This window comes from Vipera ursinii (assembly GCF_947247035.1).
Source record: "Vipera ursinii genome assembly, chromosome: Z".
Taxonomy (NCBI): domain Eukaryota; kingdom Metazoa; phylum Chordata; class Lepidosauria; order Squamata; family Viperidae; genus Vipera; species Vipera ursinii.
Genome location: NC_139517.1, coordinates 25,746,091 through 25,758,609, shown reverse-complemented (window position 1 = coordinate 25,758,609; position 12,519 = coordinate 25,746,091). Strand labels below are relative to the sequence as shown.

Here is a 12,519-nt window from a genome sequence, read left to right as displayed (position 1 = left end):
CCAAGATTGCCAGAACTGAGTTATGGTGACATAAACATTAATAAATTATGTTTTTTTCAGTAGCCACATTTTTTATTAATAATTCAAATTTTCCTTTTCTGAAAATAATTTCTGTTGTTCTAAAAATGCCTCCACCAGATAATCAGAAGAAAGCAAGGTTCTCAGTTAGTTTCTAATAATTTTAGAGAAAAAGCATTACCAAACAATTTATTGAAATTTTTATCACACAAATATTTTCTGAGAAAGTTCAGCATACTTTTTTGATGACATAATTCCAAATTAAATGTCACCTAGGATATAAATTACTTAGGACCAACATGATATAATGGCTAAGCCACCAGGCTAAAATTGGGAAATCATAGCTACTAGTCATGTCTTGGGCATTAATGCAACTGAATGACTTTTGGACAAGTATTCTCTCTCAGATTTAAGAAGGAAGCAGTGTAAATCATTTCTGGAATCTTGCCAAGAAAACTGCAGGACATAGTTCAGTTAGTTTCCAGGCATAAACGCTGATTTGAAAGCAGACATGCACAAGCAAACACACACACACACACACACACACACACACACACACACACACACGAACACACACTCTACAAAATTTTCATATTTGCAAAGCAAAGCAAAGCACATTTCAACATATGTGTTCAGTTTACTTCCAAGGAATTATTTAAAACAAAAAAACTGAAATCTAAAGGTGTCTTTAAATTAAGATAAAATAAATTGCATAGCCCCAGAATCAGTATGAAAATGTATATATTGTACTCATGGTGGAAATAAATATATTATTTAATAGCAGTTGAGCAAAAAAAGGAGAGGCATATACTGTAGTTTATGATTTCATGTATAAACTAATGTATGTTAATGGTAGGGTGATGAAAGTAATGTTAAATGTACACAGGAATATCTTCAAACCTTTTACATACATCAGGACTGATGGCAGGGAAAGAAGCTAAAAGTTATGAAAACAGTCTTTGTTAGTAATAAGTAGCAACCTGACTGAATTATTGGAGGGTTATATAGCATGTTTCTATAACTCTGTGAGAAAGGTAATGACTGAGTTCTTCACATGTTTCACACACACAAACATACTTTCTCTCCCTCCCTCCCTCCCTCTCTCTCTCTCTCTCACACACACACACACACAAACACACCACATACTTTTGAGGTGTGGTAAGACACTTAAATCCAGTGGCATTGACTTTTCATCATGTCAAGTCCAATTTGATCAAAAGGGTGAAGTAGCATGTAGTGAGTTAAGGATTCACTTTGTCACATCCTTTGTCTTTTACTCTGCCTTTTCTGGGTCTAATACCCATCGTTTTTGGATCAGAGAAATTTTGTTTTGTTTGTTTTCTCAATGAAGATATTCTACCAACCTTGCAAGCACATTTCAATTGATTTGCTGATGTCACCATAATATATTATTCCACATGCTGTACAATATTTTCTGGGTTTTTTCATTAAACCAGTTTGCCTAACCCCTTATTTCAGTGTACAACCCAAAAAAAATGGTTAGTAATTGCATTAAAAATATAAAAATGAAGCTAAAATGAAGAAGAGTATACAAAATGGTGTTAAAAATAGAAAACAAATATGGAATACGCTTCATGTTCATGCAACATAAACCATCACAGACAACTGGAGAAATGTTTAAGTGTTTAAGAATGTTAGTCAATGACTTCCGGTTTGCCGAGCCAGCCGATATGGACATCTGGAGGATGGCTCTCATCTTCTACGTCCAGTTTTGCATCGCTGGGGGGTTCTAAAAGGGCTGAAGAGTTGCCCTGGGGTGACCAGCAAGAAGGGGCTTTTGCAGAAACGCAGGGGATTTGCAACACCCCCTGTTAGTGTCTGCATGTGTTTTAAACTATCGGACGAAAGACCGGCCATAATAATATGGCCAGTTACTAGGCTGCAGACTGCTGAAGTCACACTTACCACCAGGCAACATTAAAGCAGCATGGAAGAGATGGGGGTAAGATTCCTCTCTTATACCTTAATCTTCTTTTCACCTAAATAAGCTACTAAGTACTTTTCCCCCTGTGGAGAGGGAGGGAGGAATTCAACCTTCCGTTCAAATAAGTGGTGAGCAAGCTCAGAGGTGTTTTTTTAAAAAAAAAAAGTTTAAAAAAACGGACTAAAGAAAGAACTTTCAAAGCACTTGGGGGACACCTAGTGGCTAAACCTGAAATTACAATCTGACTTTTTCTTAAAAAAAGAAAATATTTAAGAAAAACAAGATAAGATTAACCTTGAACACTAGATGAAAAACTCCACCATGGAAGAAATACAAAAACAAATCTATGCTATGAGGGAAATATCCTACCAAACCTATCAGTTCCTTTCTATAGCCGGTGATGAAATAAGAGCTTTTGGAAAAGAATTAGAAAGCGCCTTGAAGAAACAGACCCAAACTGTGGCTACAACTAATAATTTATTGGGACAGAACATAACAGAAGAAATTGAACAATCAAAAACATTGGCAGAAGAATTAACTACTCAACAAGCACAGACATTTGAAATGAGAAACAGATGGAACAAAATTTATTCAGTCCAGGACAATTATATCAAGAGGTGAAAATAATGAGAAGATTTGGTGCTATTAACAGACCCCTCAATCCTTCAAAAATGGAGACTGGAAGGCTACTTCAATATGATACAACAACACAATAATTCTTTGATGACTCTGAAGCAAAGAAGCAAAAAATGACATGGCAAAGGAAGAAAGCAAGAATAAGATTGAAGAAATATGGACATACTTAAGAGGCCTGAAATAGAAAATACTAAAATAGATAGGATTGTATTTGGATTACAAGAGATTGTTTTGATGAATAGATAAAAATACTGATAAATTAAAAAAAACACAGATGCATGAATACTAACGTTGAAATATTGAGCTGTTTAAATGAAATGGATTAAGATGTATATATGTTAAGAATGATAGAATGTAACTAATATAATTGGATGCAGTGATATGAAAGGATGTATTAAATGTTGAAATTTGAGAAATTTTGGTTAATTTTCAATATGTGGAAACTATAAATGAGAAATAAGAATATTATATTGTCCCCCTCCTCTTTCTCCTCCTTGCAATTGGTATCTTATGACTACCATTCTTATATTATATTACTAACTTGTTGATATGGAAATGAGATAAATGAGAAGTGTATTTACATTACTAGGTATCAGAGAAAATTGTGTAAAGGTCAGGGATGTCACCCAGAAATATGAAAATGTGAAACTTTAAATGTTTAATTTTAATATCAATGTAAAATTAAAGCTGCAAAAATATATAAGGTGTTTGATGTCTTAAAGATGGAATGTTAAAATATAAAAAATACAAAAGTATTGACAAATATAGGAAAACTATGAAATGACTCATGGATAGCAATGAGAAGTATGTTAATTTAGATAAGGGACAATATGTATTAAAGGAAACAAGAGAGAGGAAATACTGGTTACAACAATTTGGAGATTTGTAATAATATGTATTTGTTTGAAATGGAACTATTGTAACCCAGATACCACGTTGCTTTTTAAAGATACTATTGTAATATTGGAAAATCAATTTAAAAAAATCTATTAAAAAAATGTTAGTCAATGAATGCCCACAAACACAGATGGATTAAACCCTAAATATATGGAAAGAAGAAGTAGACAATATCAGATATTTCTCTGATTTTTTTAATTAAGAAAGTGTTTTGCCAATGGTTAACCCAATAATTATATGACTTTTTTTTAAAAAAAACTAGTTTTATTTGTAAGTCACATCAATGTTTATTCCCGAGCCATTAGTTTCTGCTTCTTCAATTTCTTTTGGGATATCTTCTTCAATGATACGACTTTCTATTCAATTGTATGGTTACTCAAATTGTGAATGATGCATTGTCTCTAAACTGCAGTTTCTAAGAATCTGAATGGCAATAGAAAGAAAGTATGTGAAATTGGTAAAGGCAGATAAACATAGATTGGCCCTGCATTGCTCTGAAATTTCCTTGTAGATGAAATGGCTTGTGTTATACTGTATTAGGAGACATCAATGTAACAAAAGCAGACACAACCCAGAAAATTACAGAAAACTAGCTATTCTTCAGTGCAATTCTTAAAAAAAATCTCTTTGGAAATAAATTTCACTACTTTAAGTTAGACGTTACCTAACTATGTGACCTCTGACATCAACCAGATAATGGCGTAATGTTCTATTAGAACATTCTAAAGAGATCATGTACTAACTATATTTGCATGCCTATCTGCTCAATAATTTAGACCTTGGGATGGCTATCCAGATCTGGCTTTTTACCCAGTTTTGTGTTTTGAAATGGGTGGCCAAACAAACTTTTAGATAGATAGATGGATGGATGGACGGACAGACAGACAGACAGAAGTTAGAGCTAGGCACAATGGTCTATTGTATTCCACCAAATATATATGATAAAAATTAAATAAATGGCTTTCTGAAATTTCTTTAGGGGAAGGTTAAATTTTCCATATTTTAGCAAGTGAGATTTTTTTTCCTTTAATGATGTCAGGAACATTATTTCTATAGGGAAAAGAGTTGAGAGTTCCCTCTTGATGTTTTCCTTTAGGAATTATCAAATTCTAAGAAATTGCAACCAACCTATCAAAACCTTGGAGATATAATGCAATAAAAGAAAGGTTATTTTCTCATATACTCTTGGCTACTACTAAAATTACAAACATTTTAGTAATTCCAAAATAATAACTAAAATGCTCTAATACATAGAAAGCAATTTTTAAGGTTATGTTTCTTTTGGCTTTAAGTAGGAAAGAGGTATGAATATTTATTTTCACTACAATGATCAGAGTATAATAAAACACATGAGACCTCTGCTTTCATTTGAAAACTAGGGTTAGACCAGTTCCATCTGTGACTCCTGGAAAAATCAGAAGTGCAGCTGAGCAATTGGGAACATGTAATTGTTTTTAACATACTATTTCAATAAGTTTGTAATGATCTTTCAATCTCTTTAAATTAATTGTTTTTAATCAGTGTATAAGGTAAAGGTAAAGGTTCCCCCGCACATGTGTGCTAGTCATTTCTGACTCTAGGGGCTGGTGCTCATCTTCGTTTCAAAGCCGAAAAGCCAGCGCTTGTCCAAGGACGTCTCCGTGGTCATGTGGCCGGCATGACTAGACGCCAAAGACACACGGAACGCTGTTGCCTTCCCACCATAGTGGTCCCTATTTTTCTACTTGCATTTTTACGTGCTTTTGAACTGCTCGGTTGGCAGAATCTGGGACGAGTAACAGGCACTCACTCTGTTACGCGGCACTCGGGATTCGACCCGCCAAACTGCTGACCTTCTGATCAACAAGCTCAGCATCTTAACCCATTGAGCCACCGTATCATCAGTGTATAGACAACTTTAATTTTATAGAGTTAATAATGTTTCAACTAGCTTCAGTAGCTTAGACATAATGAAGATACTGAAAGCTGTAGCACATATTTAACTAAGAATATATAGCTATGTAATATAATTATTGTAAGCTGCATTCAACTGTATGAATCTATTCCGCACATAAATCTGAACTTGTTTCTCTTACTAATGTAGGGAAAAGTGTATGCTGCCGCTTTCAGAGTGCCATAAAAATTCAATATATTGATACTTTTAGAATGTTTCTTTCTTTTAAGTCATTTTTGATACCTACAAGTTTCTGAATTTTCCTGACAATGTTTTTTTTAAAATGGTTTGCTAATGTCCTCTTTCAGGGGCTGAAAGAAAATTTCACCAAGCTGTTGTCTCTCTCCAAGGCTGCATTAGAACAGATTTCCTTGTCCCTAATCCAACACCTTAACCCAGGGGTCTTCAAACGTGGCCCTTTTATGACTTGTGGACAAATCATAAAAGGGCCACGTTTGAAGACCCCTGCCTTAACCAGTAGACAGAATAGGCTTCTTGTGGGACAAGACATACCAAAATTCAGCATGAGGATTCCATGATAAATCTCTGGGTTATTCTGGCTACCTTCTACATTTTTATTTTAATATGTGGCTTGTATTTGGAATGGGGTGGCTCAGTGGGTTAGGACGCTGAGCTTGTCGATCGGAAGGTCGGCAGTTTGGCGGGTCAAATCCCGAGTGCCGCGTAACAGAGTGAGCGCCTGTTACTCGTCCCAGCTTCTGCCAAACTAGCAGTTCGAAAGCACGTAAAAATGCAAGTAGAAAAATAGGGACCAATCCGGTGGGAAGGTAACAGCGTTCCGTGCGCCTTTGGCATCTAGTCATGCCGGCCACATGACCACGGAGACGTCCTCGGACAAGCGCTGGCTCTTCGGCTTTGAAATGGAGATGAGCACCGGCCCCTAGAGTCGGAAACAACTAACACGCATGTGCGGGGGAACCTTTACCTTTACCTTACTCCATCTCAATGGCTGTGGAGCTCTCTGATCTAAATGTATACATTTTATTGACATTCATGGAAGTGTTATGTAGATCATCTTCACAGATTAAGGCTAGGATTGCATTATACAGTATGTCTCTAGATTTTTCTTTGATATGTTGTGTAAAAGTATTCTAAATTAAATTGTATTGATTAATAGAACTTATTCTAAAAACTCTTCAAATAATAATTGGGTTTTTGAAGAAATATTATTCCACACACTTGTAACTATAAAAAGCATGAAATATATATTTTCTGTTTTCATCCTATTAGTTTCCCTGATGATGCTTTGAAAGAACACAAGGATCTCTAAAAACAAATGAAAATAACATTCATATCTGAATTAATTTCTATTTAAAAGGATTTAAAAGTGCATGCCACATACCCCAGGAAATAAACAGATTTTTTTTAAAATGGAAGATTATCCAACTATTACCTGAACCTCTCAATTTCAGTTTCTTAAAAGCTATTTCTCCAAAAAAAGATCTATATGTTGAATGAAGGATATTTTTTCAGTATTAGAAACATAAAATTAGATGACAAAATAATCTTGAATAGGTGTCCAAAAATAGATATTTTAATTCCAGTTATTCATATACTTTTAAATTATCTCATTTGCTATATTTTTATATTTCTGCTTTTATTTTTTTAAAGAAAAAACATTTTAAAAAGTTGGCAAAGACGATGAAGTATTTCTTTTTTTATATAACAAATTGTATTGGTTTTCCAGTTTTACACTTAAGTATTTGGAAAGCAGCATGGTGATTGGGTAATCAATTGTTCAATAATAAAATCTTTAGTACATATCTCAGGTTACATCATCAAAAATTCCTTCTCTATTTCCCTTAACATTTGGTATATCATATTTAAGCTAGTAAATTTCTAATTATAACATGCTCAGTTAAAACATTTATCAATACATTTTTGCTTATACATATCCATGTCCTGTATTTAAATTTTACCTAATTTTCAATTTTTAACTACAGTATTCCAATTTAACCTTTAATATCCATAATATTTAAGTTTCAGGTAACCCAAATTTCCTTTATTTCACTACTTAAATATATTCTTGTATTATTTCATAAACATTTTCTATTTCTCATCCTAGTACCTCACCACTTACTAATAAAGTGTCCTTTATTGTGTCCTTTATTGTCTCAAGTCCATCTTCTACATTATCTGGGCTAAACAATAATTCAAAGCTATTTCCTAATAGTTAATTTTCATTTCCCTTATAAGTAAATCCTAAATATTAAGCCAACTAATCCCTTATCTTTTATCATTTTCCACAATATTTAAATCTATATTCATATTTCCCTTCTTCTCAAAACCTCCCTTTAGCCCATTAGTTGAGACTTTAGGATCTTCTGTAAAAAATCAACTCTTTTTAAAATCTAACTCTAGCTTTCTTTTTTATGCCAATCAGGCTTCCATACCAGTGCCTTTAAATTATCAGATAGATCTCCATTCATTCTTCTACATGTTACTTGAACCAAAGGAGACCTTCTAGTTATCAATTTTCCAAAGGAAATGGCCCATTTATAATCATTAAATTGCTCCCTGGTGACTCAAATCCCCATATTTGCTCTAGTACATTTCTCTTCAACTTAGTCTGGTCTTCTTCTTCCTCAAGTTTCTTCTGGTTTAAGTAAAAAGTCATATCCAATGTTAGGGTTGTTGTTTGGTTGTCTAGGTTGTCTAGGTTTTCAGTATGCTGTACTTGTTGATTTTTTGCTTCTGTTGAGTCAAGGTTTCTTTTTGTAGATTTAAGCTGGCGCCTTTTTCTTTCAATCTGGATTTAATTATCTCAGTAGCTTCAATATTTTTTTTCAAGTATAAATTTATAATTAGCTGAAATGTATTGCTGCTACTCCTCCATTTCTAGGATGGTTATAGATGGTCCTTTAGTGGAGGCTATTTTTTTAAACAAAAGTCAGTAAGTGTTCACCTCCACAGTTCCTAAGAGGGAATTTCACCAACCAGCTGTTCTCTCAGCTTTTTATCTCTTTTAGATAATACCAAGGACAGGTCTAGACTGTAAGCAGATCTCTTAGTCAGGAATATTCAGTTGCTTTGCAACAAGATGTCTTTGGTAGCATTTAAAATCTTTTTCAAAATCCAGGCTAGGCTTTTATCCAATTTAAATTCTTTTTCAACTTTTTTTACAAATATATAAGGTAACAGTTCCTCATAGAATTAGGAACTTTTTGAGTCCCCAGATATCAAGAAGATGCAAATCCAATTACTTAGTTGTTCTTTTCAGGGCTTTATTTCCCCTTTGGTATGCTGGTCTGACCGCCGCGGATAGGAAAACATTACAGAGGGTGGTGAGCACAACAAAGACATTGTGGGCTGTCCCCTGACACCACTGGATGACATCGTCAGGGCTCGCTGCCTTGGAAGAGTGAGGAAAGTTCTCAGGGATGACTCACACTCTGGACAGTATCTCTTTACTCTCCTACCATTGAGTAGGAGATATACTGTAAGAGTATAGCCAGCTGTACCAACAGGCCAAAGAACAGCTTTTGTCCATGGGCTGTTAGGCTTTTGAATGGGAAATAATTTTATAAACTTTAGGCATGATTGACTTACGAGGCCAGTGCGTTGTGCAATTAGCTCACATGGTGTAATAAGATGGAGGGTTTGTGTCAGTGTAAGTTGTGGGTGGGGGCACATGGTTGTACTTTGACAATAAAGGTTCATTCATATTTCCCCTAGGTAGTCAAACATTGCCATTTTAGAGGGTGGGAAAAAGACATTCCCTTCCCTCTATCCTCATAGGGGGAAGAAATTTCAAGAAGCTTTTACAGAAAAATAGTTGGGATACAAAGAAGGTAGGATCTCACCCAATTCCTCCATGGTGCTTTTGATGTGCTTGATAGTAATTTTGGCCTTGGCTGGAAGCAGCATTAGTAATGTGCCATGTTAATGGCTGATCTTTTCCCCGTCAGTTCAAAGACCTGCCCCGGATCAAACAGAAGGGCTGCTGCCCTTCCGCAATCAGTTGGGGGTCTGTTTCATGCTCATCGCCACTCCAGGGTGACTTCCGACCCTTTCCAGGGTCCCCCAGTGAGAGAAAACCAGACAGTGGAGAGAGTGATCACCTTGCACGTCTGCCGGCATCATGATCACAAACCGGAAGGCTTGGATTTTTCATGTCATTTGGACTGACTAGTATGGTGTTCAGACTGTCCTTCTGTGATTCCAAAGTCATTAATCATTTCTTTTGTGATATCCCCCTTTACTGAAACTAGCATGTGGAAATATCTTTATGACTGAAATTGCTGTTTTTGCAGTAGCAGTTATTTATGTTACTTTACTCTTTCTTCTGATCTTATTGTCTTATTATGGAATCATTGTTGCTATTTTGAAGATCTCATCCTCTCAGGGCCAGAAGAAGACTTTTTCTACTTGCTCATCACATCTCATTGTTGTGACCCTTATTCTATGGTTCTAGTTCCATCATGTACCTATAACTCAACTCCACTTATTTTCCCAATATTGATAAATATTTGTCCCTTTTTTATACATTCATTAGCCCCATTTTAAACCCTGTTATATATAGCTTGAGGAACCAAGAAGTAAAAGGTGCCTTTTTGCACATTTGGGGAAAAAAAGTATTTGGTTGACTATTTTTCTATAGACATACATTGTATAGACCCCAGGAAATGTGACATTTATACTATATAATTTTCAAAGCTTATAGGGATCTAATTCCCAAAAATTCCCTAAGTCATAAACAATAGATGATAAATAAATAAATCCATTTGTTTTTTGGATTCTTTCCTCCCAGAATCAAAACGGGGCAATTAAAAAATAATAATCAGGATTGATTTTAATTGAAAACAAGTAATTAATTGAAAACTACTTATTTTAATAAAATAATTTATTTCTTCACCAAACTTGTATAATATTTTTAATAAACATTTTTCATGAGACCATGTCATTTTAATGTATTTATATTTTATGATTTGGAGTTTTCTGTTGTTTTGACTGGTTTCTGCATTGCCAATTGTTGTTACAATATGGGTGGATATATACATTATATAAAATAAATAATTTAAAAACATTATTCTTTCTTCTTCATTTCTGAATGTACTATTATTTAGTAATAGTTGCAATACAAATAGTGACCAATAGTATTTGAACTTTCTTTGTGTCCTATTTAGCATTAACAATAATATCTTCCACATCTGCTTGGATGCGGAATCCCATAAGATTCTGTACTGTAATCTCACAATTCAAATAGAATTGGTACTCATAATTTTGTTATCCTGCCTTGATTGCCTCAAAGGGACAACATCAGAGAGAAAGTTTTAAAGCAGTTCCTCACCTCCCCTGACTTTACTTTTCAGAAAACTAGGAACAGTCCCTTCTAAGACACTTACATCACCCACCTCTCACACATTTCTCCTTTTGGATTCAGATTTAATTTATATCTATATCTTGTTTCACTTTGAAAGTCAACTTTGAGTTATGGGGAAAAAAGTCTTAGAACACTGCAATTACTAAAAAAAAGAAATATGAACCTCCACAATTCCATAGCCAAATATTGGCTGAAGAATTCTGGGTATGTTAGCCTCAGTTTTTACAGCATTATTATGAATAGCCTTATGCTGAAAGAAAAACTGCAAGATTTTCAAACACGTAATGCTATATATATATGCATATCTTCTTTCAGAAGATTAACAAAAAGATTCATTTCAAATGATTCCATTTTAGGCAAACATGATATAAATTTATATACTGTATATGAATTTTTGGTACTGTCCATAGGGACTCAACTTAAATACTTTGGCCACCTAATGAGAAGGAAGAACTCACTGGAGAAGAGCCTAATGCTGGGAAAGATTGAGGGCAATAGAAGAAGGGGACGACAGAGAATGAGGTGGCTGGATGGAGTCACTGAAGCAGTAGGCGTGAGCTTAAATGGACTCCAGAAGATGGTAGAGGACAGGAAGGCCTGGAGGAACGTTGTCCATGGGGTCGCGATGGGTTGGACATGACTTCGCAACTAACAACAACATATGAATTTTCCACAGAAATGTATTTTTCCAGAATTACTAGCAGAACAGTGCTTCCATAAATCAGGATATACATTTTTATAGTCCTGACCTTAATTTCTTCACCTTCAGAATTTTGGATGGGAGGGGGGTTATGTCCAACTAATGGCACTATTTCTTTAAATAAAGAACAAAACAAAGAAACAAAAATCAAACCAGTCTTTTCATATTTAGAAAGTTTAAGATTACAATGTGATCTCTTGTGTATCCACACATATATTTACTCAGAGTTTGGAGTTCAATGTAAGTTTTTTAACTGCCTGCTCTGTATTCCTGTTCTGAAATCAGATTCCAAAGATTCTTTTTCATAAGACAACTGGACTTTCTTGTTTTTTCTTTGAAGATGTAGCACTTCTAAGCTCTTTAGGGAGCTAAAGAAACTTCTTGGTTGAGAAGCAAAACAAGAAATTCTAGTTGTCTTGTGAAAAAGCATCTTTGGGATAACAATGACCTGGATGACTGAGAATCAACTGTAGATCAAAGGCAGGAAGGCTTTTGGTAGGTATGAAATATCTCATGAAATCATAAATAATAATTTTAACTGATATGCACTTGTTCTGTCTTTCTTATTCAGTGTCATAGACAATTTCACCAAGATCGCAGAGGCTTGAGCTTCAACATCATAATTTCTAGTTAAAATAAATCATGGGAAGATTTATTTGTCTCATGAGAATTGATTTTCTATGCTTATGCAATTATCCCTATATGTATTACTAATGTGTTTATCACATCTCAGAAAAGATTCATGCTTTCAAGTTACCATTATCACAGCTGTGTATATCCCCCCCTGATGCAAACAGAGAGGAGGCCCTGAAGGCTCTCTGTCATACCATCAGGGACTTACAAACTACTCACCCAGAGGGCACATTTATTGCAGTGGGAAACTTTAACCAAGTGGATTTGAAAGCTACCCTGCCAGATTTCCAACAATATGTGGACTTTGCAACCAGAGGGTACAATACACTGGATCTTGCTTATTCCAACATCAAGAAGGCTTTCAAAGCTATCCTCTGCCCTCACCTGGGCTCCTCTGACCATCTCTCAGTGCT

At 34.8% G+C, this 12,519-nt stretch overlaps 1 pseudogene across 1 annotated transcript; it reads left to right on the top strand.

The window, feature by feature from the left end:
* The first annotated feature begins 4,192 nt into the window (after nt 1–4,192).
* LOC310649248 (olfactory receptor 10AG1-like) lies at nt 4,193–10,036 on the top strand (annotated as a pseudogene). The gene is made up of 2 exons: nt 4,193–4,197; nt 9,550–10,036. The product of its transcript is annotated as an olfactory receptor 10AG1-like (transcript).
* The last annotated feature ends 2,483 nt before the right edge of the window (nt 10,037–12,519 follow it).